We start from the raw sequence: 12,821 nt of genomic DNA, 5'->3' as shown, positions 1-12,821 counted from the left end.
AGGTGACCTGGAAACGCATCAGGTCGTACGTCGTAGTCTGTTGATTGAGAACATTGATTGTCTCTCCGTCCTGCAAATTCGTGTGATCGACGATTGTTTACGACAGTGGCTACAGAACTGGCTTGCCAGCCGCTGCATTTCTTATTACGTTTGCACTGGTGTACGTACGCTAGTTAATTAGCTCCAACTATAATAAGTTTCGTATCGTTTTGCAGCGCTTTCCTGATCGCCAGTGTGATTAAAGAAATTCGGTATAATATGGGAACGAAGCGTAGAATTCAATAAAACAACGCTTTATTAGAAAATAAAGTTGTGAACAAATATTTTTTGTACTCACCGTACGTGAAAAGAATAGAGATTTGTAAAATTCATTGTGTAAAAGTGGGGAAAAAGCCGAAGAATGGTAGATGACGAACAAAAATTATACACGATGATACTATAATTGATGTAATGATGTTATACTCGATGCAACGACATCATCAGTTAACACGTTGATTTTCATATACATAAGACTTGTACATACGTTGCCCTGAGAATCGAAATAGATCGAAACGTACCTACGCTATAGCACTTTTTCTCTCACGATATTATTTACATCATTCGCATCGTTGATAATTTGTTATTGCATAAAACTTACCTTATTTTAATCATTCTAAAAAAATTCTAAAAAAGAAAAAGATAGCCACCGTTGCAGTTAACGTGTTAACGCAACAACGCGATGACGCTGTATTCGTAGCAATAACGCTATGCTCGATGCAACGACGCAATGACGCGACAAATACCATTGTACATTGAAGGTAAAAAAAAAAGGGCGCCGGAGCGACATTACGTTCGATGTAAGAAGAATACATCTCTCGAAAGCTATAAAAAGATTCTTAAAGTATTCAGAATTTCTCTCGTGAGAAAAGAAAGTAAAAAGTACATTTCTGTGAGCTGTGAAAGGAGAACCAATCGAAGAGAAACGCAGGTGTATTACAGCGTTCAATAATAACGCCGTGTTCAACGCAATAGCAAAATCAATGCAATGACACAACAATACTATTTCCCGTTCAACGCAAAAAAAAAAGAGTACGAAACGTTATATTCGACGCAGAAGGAATATATGAGAGAATTCTTAAAGTGCTCGGAATGTTCCATCTGTCTCGTAAAGAAAGAGAAATAAAAAATACATTTTTGTAAGTAATCGAAAGAGGATCGATCAAATGGAAGCGCGGGTATAGTTCAGCGTTTAAAGTGGGCTCCTCGAATCGAGCCGTAAATTCACATCACTCTCCCTTTTCATAAAAGCACCCTCACGCACGTGCGCCCTCGATCACAACGCGTCGGCGATTCTTGCACCCTCGACACCATTCGCGTCCCGGTGCACCATAAAAAGAGGAAAAGAGAAGCACAAAATACGACGATGATGAAAGAAATGGCGAGAAAAATTCGTAGTTGCTTCCCAGCGGAGAAAGTTGGAAACGAAGTTTCGTCGCGGTCGAATCGAAGAATATCCTAAACATGTTTCAAGTATTCTATACGCCCCGTGCACCAAGGGAATGGAGAGCGTCGCGAGAAATTCCCAACTAAGTCTAAAAGTTGCATTAGGATACGTAATTGCAGGAAACTGGCGATAGGATTGCAAAATTTCCGATTCGTTTCATTGGAGAAACATTTTCAAATTTTTCATTTAGAATTTTTAATCCACCTTGCATATCCGACAATTGATAGAATTCACGTGGATATTGTTGAACTGACGTTGTTCGACGAAAATAAAAAATTATCTACGTAAAGAAAAAGAGGCAATGCGACGACGTTATATTCGATAAAAAACGAATACATGTTTCCAAAGTTACAAAAAGATCTTTAAAGTATTCAGAATTCCCGTGAAACAAGAAGATGAAGAGTACATCTCTCTAAGTACTGGGAGGATCCATCCATCGACGATTAACGTCGTTCGAACAACTGACGCTTTGAATAATGAACAGTGAACACCTCCGATTCTATCATCGATTAAAACTCGTACGTGTCTTAAATTCAAATTATCCAAGAACGTCGTCCAATTAATTACAAACAATGCGCCACGCTTTCTATCGTGTTGTTCGTCAAAAACTGCATGTACCTCAAATTCGAATTATTCGAAAACCGTCCATCAACTGGTAATGTCGATCGAACAATTACGAACGGTAGCATACAAACGATGCTCATCGAAGAACTATCTTCTTTCGCATAACGAAGATTCCACTTCCAGTGACCAACGATAGAACAACCCAGTGAGACTAAAGGGCGTTGATGGAATATTTGGCGCGTCTGTTTAAGAAATATTTCTCCTACGCGAAGAAATTTAAGTGGCCACCCACGAGTAAGATGGAAAAGATTTCCCAGCAACCTTCTGTCCACGTGGACCTTCTGAATACGTAACGGGAACGAAATGATTATAAATTATGTGGAGCTCGTGACACGGCGTATGAGGGCTGTTTCGACGTTGTTGGGATTTCTCTTTTAAAGAATGAGAAGGGAAGAAGGAAGAAAGAAGAAGGAAATATAGCGAACTCTAGCGGAATACAAAGATGCGAGTGTTCTAGCGGAAATGTGCGTTGGAAAAATTTGATGGATTCCTTCGCTACTTTCCCTTTGGACGATATTTCAGCAGTTATGGGATGTCGCGGCATTTACATGTCAAAGAAAGCCAGGATAGGAAAGATGCTCCGCATCAGAGCGTATTCTCTTAGCAAAGCTGAGCCAAGGGGCGTTCTGTACGTCGCGTTTCTTTTTCTTCCTACGAGAATGAACTTCTTTCCAAACGCCCGTGGCAACGTTCTCTTCAACCGATACTCTGTTTCTTACGTGAGATGATGAAATAAGAGCAAACGCCGGTTTGATTATCGCTCACTTCGTATCTATTGCCTCCCTACGTGAGCGATTTGCAACAATGTGTAATGAATAATTTCGCCTTATTATTTCTTTATTTTGATTTTTCGATGTTACATTTATAGATTAATTTACTTATAATTCTCAATGAGAATTGATTGTAAAGAGTCTTCCAAATAAAAAAAAAACATTTATAGATTCTCTGGAAATGATATTCCTGGATTAAACGATAAGAAGGACAAGATTACCGAATGAGAGAGATGATATTCTACATTGTACTTTCTGCATTCTACAGTTATAGATTCTGCTGAAACGATATTTCTCAAATGAAATAAATAGAAATATATAGCTTTTATAGTTATTACTCTTGCGTCTTTGTTACGTGTCTGAATGATAAATTTTGAAATACCGTGTAAGATTCATTGTATATCCTTCTGCCATTAATGAATCTCATATATCATCTGCTACAGTCCAGATCGTTATGAAAAATGACTCGAAGAATAAATACATATGTCCAATATAACCTGTTAATAAAACGTGTGTGTATATATATATATATATATTTCATTGTTAAGATCTAAGATATAAAAGTAGCAGAATACGAAAGTAGAAGGAAAATTTTCCTTTACTTTATCTTTTGCATAACTTTAAACATAATTAATGGAAGCAGCAAGTTCGAAACTAGTTTTACATGTAATCCGTCATGAAAAGATTACAGGACTTTTCTGAACCGAGAAACTGCTGTATTTATTACGCTATTTATTATGGTTACTATTCTGTCGTTTATGTCGTTTCCGTTACTGTATGCTTCGAGGAATACAGGATGGGATAGGGAAACATTGTAACGAGATGAAAGATTAAAATTTCAGTCGGTGGATTAAAGTTGAATATATGAATGGAAGAGAAAACATTAATTGTGAATTTATTTACGAGAACCTTCTTTGTTATACGCCGATCAAGATATCGTTCCTCGTCCAATTTAAATCAGCTTCTACCAGTGATATAATATGGAAATGTTACTTTCTATTTGCGTAGAAGTTCGTTGCATCGATGTGATATGAATTGCCAACATGTTTTACATCAGTATAACGATTATGAAATATCATGAATAATATATTAAAACAGGATGCAACTATTTCTTCGATCCTCGCCGTTCTTATCAGGGAGGATTGAAAACGAATTATTACTAACTCGTAAAGGATATCGTCGGATAAGATGCAGGCGAATTTTTCTTTTCACAACAATTTCTTTGTACAACAATTTAAAACGTGGACATTTTTTTACTATTCGATATGTAAATCAATTGAACGTATTCTGACTGAAAAATTCCAAATTCTAAAAAAAAAACAAGAAAAATTCCAATTTCATTCACGAATATGATATAAACTTAATCGCTAAAGTAATTTTCATTATCCATAAAAATTAACTGCAATTACAGGCAGTGCTTCTACAAAATCACAATTTAAAATACAGTCATTTAGAATGAAGTCATAAGGGTTTGAAATATTCGACATGAAAAATAATAACGTTTAACAGGTAATTGTGAATCTTCTAATTTTAATTTCCTAAATTCATTGATTTTCTGATTTTCGTCCTCCTAGTTGATATTTTCAAATTACTCATGAATTTCCATGATTTTTTTCTATTAATTAATCGATCGAAGATCAAAGAATACCCGAGCTTGTGAACTTTCTCTCGTAAAATATCGAGGAAGGGAGAACAGAGGGGAAAAAAGGAAAGGTGGAAAAAGGGCGCGAGTAAAGTTTCAGGAATGTTTTTAAAATGATAATACAAGGGTGTGCTATCGTATCGGGGATTACCACGAACGAGGTCCGACACAAAAGGCATTTTTATGTAAATCCTTCAGCCGGTGGACAATAATTCTACGTATTATACGACGGGACCCTAGGATAAATCTGAAATCTCTCGTGAGATACGGTGCACGACAGAAGAATGTAGAATTTCGACGGCAAGAAGTTCAGAAACGGTTAACTAAGAAAGGAAGCACTCGAATCCTTGAAACGAACGCGTGGAACGTGCTGCGCAAGTCCTTTGATAATTTATAATATTTTCGTGTTATCTCCAAGTTTGGAGACTCGATCTTCTGTCGCGTAGAGAAGTAAAATTTTTAATTTACAAGTCGACACCTTGATTTCCTTTTATCTTTGAGAAAGGACATTTTTGAGAACGAGTTTCGAGATAGGTAGTCTTTCGAATAAAATTGTAGACGAGAATTAAATGTATTAAGCAATGGCTAAAACAATAGCAAAGACTCGCTTGATATATCGACATACAACTAAATATAAAGAGGAGATATGCTGGGAGAGATTGATCGTTCGATGAAAACAAAGGTTCAGCGTTTTTAAGTGAAATTTAATATAATTTAGAAAAGGAGATTAAAATATTTTGTAAGTTTATTTCGGGAACAAAAACCAAAATATGCGGCCTTGCCTGGGTATAGAAATAATTTCGAATTAATTCTAACTTAATCTGGAAAAATTGAAGATAAGTTTGATGTGATTTATTGAATAACTGACTAAGTAACGTCTCTTCGTCGTCAGAAATAAACACTCTGTTCTCGTTCAAAATTATCTTCGCCTTTGACCTTAGTGGACTATAGTCTGGCAGAAGCAGTCCATAGAGGTATATCGTATGTACTATATTAACCTATGTTGATACATCAAACACTAGCCCAATAGCATCTTCGAAGATAAACGACCTTAAGCCTGATATATCGTATATTATTTCTGTACTAATCCAGATTGCCTATTATTAAAAATTCATGCGAATTTTTTTTTGCATTATTGTACTGTAATAATATCATCGTAATTTTATTTGCAACGACCTTGTACAATAATTTACATTTTTTATTATTCGATATGTAAATCAATTCAGCGTATCCTGGAACGCGTATTCTTTAACGAAGTAACATCTTCGATTCAACAAAATAATAAGCTTTTCCTACGAAAAAGACGAATGTCTCGAAATTGTAATAAATTCAAACACTAAACTATCTGTAACAAAAAATTCACACCAGAAATCAAGTATACTTCTTAAGTAACATACTCGATTTCAACATCCTCCTATAAAAAATATGAATACTTAAAGGCTCTAAGCTACACGATCTCTAATTTCTCTTAGCGAAATATATTCTGCCGCAAAAATATTAAACCAAGATAGTTTTAAAAATAAAAGAAAAATACCATTTTCATCCGCGTATATTATAAATTCTACCTTTAACAACACCTTTAAAACCCGCACCTTGACGAAGCTAAATGACCAGCAACCATGCAGCTCCAAACTCATCAACGAACCGAAGCCATTACACAAATCACACGCGATCGTCGGTAGATCGTAAAACGAGCCAAGGAACAGCGATCAACCGGCCGAAAGAAATCGCTAGAAACGGATAAACTTCCTCTGGTAAAACGAAGAGGGAACGCGGAAACGTGGAATTGAGGATCGACGTGGATCCAACGGCGGAACCGTTCGATAGACGCGACGGTGGCTGTTTGCCATGGAATCAGGCGCAGGACGAGCGTGGAGAGGTATTTGCCCTGATGAAAGGGCCTTTCAGGCCGAGACAAAAGCGCCGCCGGCTTTCCGGCGCGATCGATCCGCGCCTATGAAGGGACAGATGGAAGCCGCGAGCGGACTAATTCGAGGAGCTGTCCTCGAATCAGCGCGTCGCGGCGCGCTGAAAAACCAATCGCCACCGATTCGTTTGCAACGAGTCGAGCGAAACGAAAGGGATGGTTCTCCTTTCGTCGAATAGGAAACTATTTTTCTTGGTAATTGAGACGTTTCACTATGTTTGAGAACGTTTGTCTCGCTGGGGAAATTTATAGTTTTGGCCATTCTTTATCATTTAATTTGTGGTTTGTTTGAGAATCCAGATAGAAAACTATTTTTCTTGGTAATTGAGACGTTTCATTATGTTTGAGAACGTTTGTCTCGCTGGAGAAATTTATAGTTTTGGCCATTCTTTATCATTTAATTTGTGGTTTGTTTGAGAATCCAGATAGAAAACTATTTTTCTTGGTAATTGAGATGTTTCATTATGTTTGAGAACGTTTGTCTCGCTGGGGAAATTTATAGCTTTGGCTATTCTTTATTATGGAATTTGTAGTTTGTTTAAGAATCTAGATAGAAAATTATTCTTCTTGGTAATTGAGATGTTTCACTATGTTTGAGAACGTTTGTCTCGCTGGGGAAATTTATAGTTTTGGCCATTCTTTATCATTTAATTTGTGGTTTGTTTGAGAATCTAGATAGAAAATTATTCTTCTTGGTAATTGAGATGTTTCATTATGTTTGAAAACATTTGTCGCTGAAAAGATTCTAATTGTGATCATACTTTGTTACTCAGTTTCTGGTTTCATTATCTGCATTCAACAAGAAAACTATTTCTCTTGATAACTGATACGTTGCACTATGTTCGAGACAGCCTGTCTCGTCGGGAGAAGATCATACCTTTGATCTTTCTTCTTTTTTACCTTAATTTTTAGTTTCTTTATACATCTACACTGGTTCGCGAAGATATTTGAACACTTATCCTATAGAGTTTTGTACTTTCTGATTTGATGTATTTTTATCACATCGTATGCGTTATACAAAATATAAGATTTTGAAATTTCATTGCCACTATAATGTCGTTACCTCGTTACTGTCGCGATTATATTGGTAAACTTTGGAACTCAGGCAAATAATTCGTGCAATTTAATCCAAATGTAACTACAAAGTATCTAATCAAGATAGAAATTTACTTATTAGCTTCTACCAAGATAACCTTTCCTTTCTGTTATATTATTTCAAATCCAATTTTCCAATTTTCATATCTCATACATAATTCAACGCATTCGTTCATTTTAACATTCATCGAACTAATCTTCCACAGTCAATTCAGTCCACCTATCAATCTATTAAAATCATCAAACTCGATCCACGCAAGAAATATTCCATCTTTATAATCTTAAATCTAACAATCCTACCAACTCCAACATATCCTAAAGGAATAATTTCATTGAATTTATAAATTTATTTAACGAAATATCCCTGAACCTATCAATCTGGCGATAAAGAAACTAAAAATTAATTTTGTGTTACGTAAAGGATATTGTCATGGCTCTGCAATTTCTGTTGCAGTGATATGTAACAGCGTGAACCGCAATTTCTGCATCGCGTCAAAGGGATCTAATTCACGCGGTAAATTTTTCTCCGTGCGATCGCGAGGCGGTCGTTTTGCCGCTAATTACGCGTACGGAGATACGCGTAGCCGCAGCTGGATGGCTCGCGTAGATCAAAGCTTACCCTAACAATGACGAGCGAGCTCGACCTCTGTCTCGTTGCCCTTTAACCGGCCTTTCGACCTCGTCCTGTTGGTCACGTGAGAGAGGAAGGGAGAAGACAGGTTGTACCTCGTTATCGGTCCCGTGTGACCCGGTGATACAACCTGTCGGTCGAATTGCCGCACAAAAATTCCACTGTTCAACGAAAATTAATATTCCCTCGTTTCGTAGAACGTTTACGATTCTATGGCGTACGGAGATTGTTAGTTACAGCTGAGAAATCTTTTTAATCATTGTTTATCTTATCCTATGCATACGTAATGGCTCGTGAAAATATTCGAGCATTCGTAGAAACTTTTTATGGATATATTATGTGTATCGTATGAAGAAATTCTAAATTTAATTACGACGAGACACGGCTGTCGTGATGGTATTACTCGAATCTGAGAATGTTTACAGAAGTAACAAGGTATTCTATTTACATACATTTATCTACTAATAATAGCTTCCTAATTCAATGACGCAACACTCTTCTCATCCCCCTCTGTTTCTTCTTCGTGTACAATTTCCTCCTTTCAACCGTCGCTCCTTGTTCATACTCAATTTCCTAAAGATTTCCTCATTAGAACTTTCATAGAAATAAAATAACTGTACATGGTACTTTTCAGTCATACCCGATACACATAGTATGTACGTACATAGTATAACTTTCGCAGCTGAATAATTATCCTCTACTACTATCGTACTAATAATTAACTAGTAATAGTTCCCCAGTTCATTAACGTAGTGTTTCCTTCACTTTCGTCACAACTTTCTGTACATATACAATTACCTCAACCCTTCCAACCCTTTTCCTTATTCTCACCCGATTTCCTAAAGATACTACGAAGCGACTACCTGAAAATGAAGAAGTTGTACACGATATACCTGAGTATCTTAAATTTGCAAACACGCACGATACAATATGTATGTGCACATGTTGCATACACCGAAATAATAATTACAGTACCAGTAGCAACACATTTCCACCATTATCACCACCATTGCCACTATCTACGAATTTACCTGTCAACAATACTTTCCTAATACATCAACGTTGTGCCTCTTCCATTCCCCCTCCAACTTCTTCCACCCTTCGAATTTCCTCGATCCTGTCAACCTTTCCTCCTGCCTAACGTTCTAAAAATATATATGGACACACGATCTCTTCTCACGATGTAGAATTAATTTCCCGATAGTCTCACCTACTCTCTACCATAAGGGTCAATTATTTCGTCCGTTGGTAACAGTTCTGCACGAGGTCAGTGTACACGTAACCCATTTGCAGGCGTGTGTTCCGTATAGTAGTGCGTGTACGTATATAGAACGACGTGAAAGGGCCTTGTGTATCTGGTTGTATGGATGTCCAGTGGGCAAATACACGCTAGGTCGAGCACGAAGGCAGCAGAAACTGTCGTGTCATTACTCTGTCGCGAGTCTCTCCGTGCACAGGCTCGTGAACGAGAATCGCGAACGAGGATCGTGAACGGCATTCGCTTCGTTATCGAAAGGGCGTGGTATCGTGATCGATTTTAACGGTATCCGGTCAATGACAGAGCGATACGTGTGTTTTCGATAACGAAGTTTCAACGTGTGGCTTGTTATTAGACCCCGTTTCCCATAAAATCTGTTTGATTTACCTGTCGATATTTGTTTGCTCCCTTTACTCTAACAACGCGACAATTGTTTGACGAATTAATAATGCCAGCCGGTCAACTCGTATCAACGAATATTCTTCGCTTCGATAATTATAACGCGGGCTGATAGATAGCGTGACGAGTGAATATTTTCAGAAATATCGCTGGTATCCAAAGAATATCGCACGAAGGATATTGTAGTTTCCGGAGGAATCGAGTTTTCAATCGTTTTGTTGCTTAGTATGAGACAAGCTTCGAGATATGGCAAAGTTACTGGCTTCCTTTTAACGCGTTCAATATGTACGATATGAATCCAAAAATTGATACTTTTGGGTCGTTTAACGTATTGATTCGAATGTAAGCGACGCGAGTCAAAAAGCACGAAACTGTGATGAAATATTTTATAATAATTCGCATCGAATACGTACGTAAAAATTTACGTTTAAAAAGTATTTGCTAATACACAGCACGGTAGATGATGGACATCGAACTCGAAGTGAATGGATTAATAATTTTAATTTTCTGCTTTAGATATGATGCTGAAGCAATAAACGTGGTAAGGGCAATGCCAATGTGCATGTAACGTATGTAGACAAAATTATAGTACGATAGATCAATTACGTAGATATTATAATTCTATGAAACTTCGACTTTATAAACAAATTTCTTTCAGGAAAGCAAAAATTTCATCGAATTCTTTGACAGCATATGATCAAAAATAAAAGAGATACATACGATTGAATGAAAGTTTTGTAATTTCAGCAGGGAATCTGGAAATATCAGAATTTGCAAGTTTGAATTTAAATCTGTATTCGTGAATATATAAATTTGAATGTAAATTGAAATTTGAATTTTAAGAGTCGTATGTTCGAACGTAGATTTGAGTTCGTATTCGAATAATTAGAGAAAATGTTTTTCGGACACATGTACAACGAGTAACAAGTATTACTTAAGTTGCTTATAATTTATACAAGCTTTCCCGTAGTCGTTATGTTTGAAGCGTTGTTAAAATACTACTAATTCTTCGTTATTACAAAAGCAAATGAATAATCATGCCTCATGTAGAACATGCAACGGTGCAAGTAGTCAACGACGGAACTGCTGCGCCGTGTCTGACCATTGCGGTCTTCTACTACTGCAGTTCTTCCTGCGTTTCAACGTTAAACACGCAGCCATTTCCCGTGAGATTTAATGTAAACTCGAATGCAACGGCTATTAAAAAATAAATTATAAAAGATCTGAGCTGCTTTTTTAACAAAATAAATTTTAAACACGAAGATCGACTATAATTTTAAAATACGAAACATATCGTTTTTTATTAATTTTGTTAAACGATTAACGTTGAAATGCATCGTAATAAAGTAACTAAATAAATAGAATATAAATAAAATAAATACTACCAAGTACGAAAATAATCTCTCTCCTACGTACTATATTATTTTATCAGATAACGAAATAATTTTTTTCTGCGCACCAGTGTGATTACTTAATTACGCAATTAACGTTAAAATACAGAATATACTAACATCACGTGACGTTCAATCGGTAAAATCAACGACGGTTTAATACTATGAACATTTAATTGATAAATCACCGTTTGGTAATAACTTAAAAGCATCCAGCCACGTCACGAACGTTGTACCAGGATCGCTAACGAATTAACATTAAACAGGCGACTAATTTTAGGCAACCCATTAAATATATTTGTTGCCGATGATTTAGTTACGAAAGGAATTTCAAAATCGAACCCGCAGTTTACAACTCGCTTATCCCGGGTTGATAGCGTTGATCATCAAATGGAGAAATACGATCCGATTTTCAGTTGCAGCAACGAATATTTCGATAATTGATAGTTATGTATGTTTTACGAAATGAATGTTATTATAGAAGAAATATGAGATTGCAGGGCACTCACGTTAGAGTTGTTTGATCATTCGGGCCTGACCTCCAGGTTGACCTCTGATCTGCTACACCCACGCTGAAAAAAGAATAAAAACGTTCCTAGAGATACGTTCATTTCTTTAAATTCGCTGATAGAATTTATATAAATTTGAAGGACTCGAATCGAAAGATAAGTTTTTCAAATATCGCTGCAAAAATGATATGCAGTAGTTTCTTTAAGAATACAGAATTTTTTTTAGCAAATGATAAAATTCTATAGTGTAAGGTCTTTTTGCAAATTTTTATCGCACTTTTCGAAGAAAATTTATAGAAGCGAAAAATTTGAAAATGTCTGCTTGAAATATAATTTGAAGAAATATTTATAACAATTAACATGGATTTCACTAAATAGACATTCGTAGTTTCAGTGTGTAATAAATTCCTTAAGAATACACAAATTTTTAGTAAACTTCTTTATGAATATGAGATTCTTTCATGAAGATTATCGAATTTCTTATCACATTTTCGAAATCTACCACGAAATCGGAAAATTCAAAGAGCCGTAATATTTTAAATTAATAGAACTGTACTAGTGAAACTTTAAAATCATTAAAAAAAAAAGAAGTCTATAATCTACCAATTCAGTAATATTATTAACTGGTGAATTATCGTAAAAGAATGCAGATAACGAAAGCCTGAAAAATGAAATTTCTCATTTTTCCCGTTCCTGTCTCATGATTTTCACGTCGTTTCGTTCGAAATCGCGAAAGGTGCTCGATCCGTGTCGGACATAATTAATTCTGTGGCGCATTCCATTAAACGCGACAGGTCTGGAATTATTATTCTAATTAATATACGACGGCCGATACGCGTGTATTAGCGGCCGACTGTTGCTCTATTAAATGCGACGCCATGGCCGGACAAAATTTAAATTTCAAATCGGTTTCGGTTGCACGACGACGCGGCGGCCAGGGATTCAGCGCCCCTTTTCACCTATGCCACTGATCGATACAATCGTTCGACCCTCTTTTGCATTCGCCAATTTTCGTTTATTAAAAATGGCAAACCGCTCGGTGAAAACGCCAACCTCTACGAGATAGCGTTTCGCGAAACGATTCAGTTGTTT

The 12,821-nt window shown here is 36.4% G+C and overlaps 1 protein-coding gene across 5 annotated transcripts in view; it reads right to left on the bottom strand.

The window, feature by feature from the left end:
• LOC100745643 (Down syndrome cell adhesion molecule-like protein Dscam2) overlaps positions 1–12,821 on the bottom strand; it is a 312,676-nt gene that overhangs the window by 212,810 nt on the left and 87,045 nt on the right. For all 5 annotated transcript variants that reach the window (XM_024370818.2, XM_024370805.2, XM_024370809.2 and 2 more), the window contains exon 2: positions 11,730–11,792. The gene's annotated coding sequence lies outside the window, so the exon portion shown is untranslated. The remainder of the gene's footprint in view (positions 1–11,729; positions 11,793–12,821) is intronic.

Source organism: Bombus impatiens, unplaced genomic scaffold (assembly GCF_000188095.3).
Source record: "Bombus impatiens unplaced genomic scaffold, BIMP_2.2 scf_0049, whole genome shotgun sequence".
In the NCBI taxonomy this organism is placed as follows: domain Eukaryota; kingdom Metazoa; phylum Arthropoda; class Insecta; order Hymenoptera; family Apidae; genus Bombus; species Bombus impatiens.
The sequence above is the reverse complement of the archived record's forward strand: the minus strand, read 5'-3'. Positions and strand labels throughout refer to the sequence as shown.